This window comes from Calidris pugnax, unplaced genomic scaffold (assembly GCF_001431845.1).
Source record: "Calidris pugnax isolate Ruff unplaced genomic scaffold, ASM143184v1 scaffold486, whole genome shotgun sequence".
NCBI lineage: Eukaryota > Metazoa > Chordata > Aves > Charadriiformes > Scolopacidae > Calidris > Calidris pugnax.
Genome location: NW_015091332.1, coordinates 191,596 through 192,647, shown reverse-complemented (window position 1 = coordinate 192,647; position 1,052 = coordinate 191,596). Strand labels below are relative to the sequence as shown.

Genomic DNA, 1,052 nt, shown 5'->3' with positions numbered 1-1,052 from the left:
CCCCCCCCGACCCTCCCCCGTGGAGAGTGACCGGCGAAGAGAGCCGCCCCCTCCTCACCTGCACCCACCGCTGCCCGCCCGCCTCCGCCGCGGCCCCTCCGCCTCAGCGACGCTCGGCGCTGACGTCACTTCCTGCCCGCCCCCCTCCCTTCCCCTTCCCCGGCGGCGGCGCTCCAGCCAGCGCGGGTGACCATAGAGAGGCGCGGAGGACTCGGAGGCCTGGCGCATGCGCAGTGGCTCCGTGCTCCCTCACCGGTCCCGCTGTGTCCCTCCGCCACCGCCTCTCCGACCGCTGCCGCGCCTCCGGCACCGCTGGCACACCTCCATCCTACCTCCATCACCTCCATCCCACCCCTATCACCTGCATCACACCTCTATCGCCTCTGTCACACCTCCAGTGCCTCCATCACCTCCATCCCACCTCCGTCACCTCCATCCCACCTCTATCACCTCCATCCCACCTCCATCCCACCTCCATCACCTCCATCACACCTCCATCACATCTCCATCCCACCTCCATCGCCTCCATCACCTCCATCACACCTCCATCACACATCCATCACACCTCCATCACACCTCCATCGCCTCCATCACCTCCATCCCACCTCCAACCCACCTCCATCACCTTCATCACATCTCCATCCCACCTCCATCTCCTCCATCACACCTCCGTCACACCTCCATCACACCTCCGTCACCTCCGCCACCTCCATCACCTCCACCACATCTCCATCCCACCTCCATCACACCTCTGTCACCTCCGTCATACCTCCATCACCTCCATCCTACCTCCATCACCTCCATCACACCTCCATCACCTCAATACCCTCCGTCACACCTCCATCATTGCCATCGCCTCCATCACTTCCATCACACCTCCATCACACCTCTCTCACCTCCCTCATACCTCCATCACCTCTGTCACACCTCCATCACCTCCATCCCATGGCCATAACCTCCGTCACACCTCCATCCCCTCCATCCCACCTCTATCACCTCCATCCCACTTCCATCCCACCTCTATCACCTTCATCACACCTCCATCACCTCCA

At 62.8% G+C, this 1,052-nt stretch overlaps 1 protein-coding gene across 3 annotated transcripts in view; it reads right to left on the bottom strand.

The window, feature by feature from the left end:
* The window catches only part of EDC3 (enhancer of mRNA decapping 3), a 58,785-nt gene extending 58,673 nt beyond the window's left edge, over positions 1 to 112 (bottom strand). Inside the window, exon 1 of one of the 3 annotated variants that reach the window (XM_014960975.1) lies at positions 59 to 112. The gene's annotated coding sequence lies outside the window, so the exon portion shown is untranslated. The remainder of the gene's footprint in view (positions 1 to 58) is intronic. The other 2 variants (XM_014960974.1, XM_014960976.1) reach the window with 2 other exon arrangements.
* Positions 113 to 1,052: the final 940 nt, after the last annotated feature.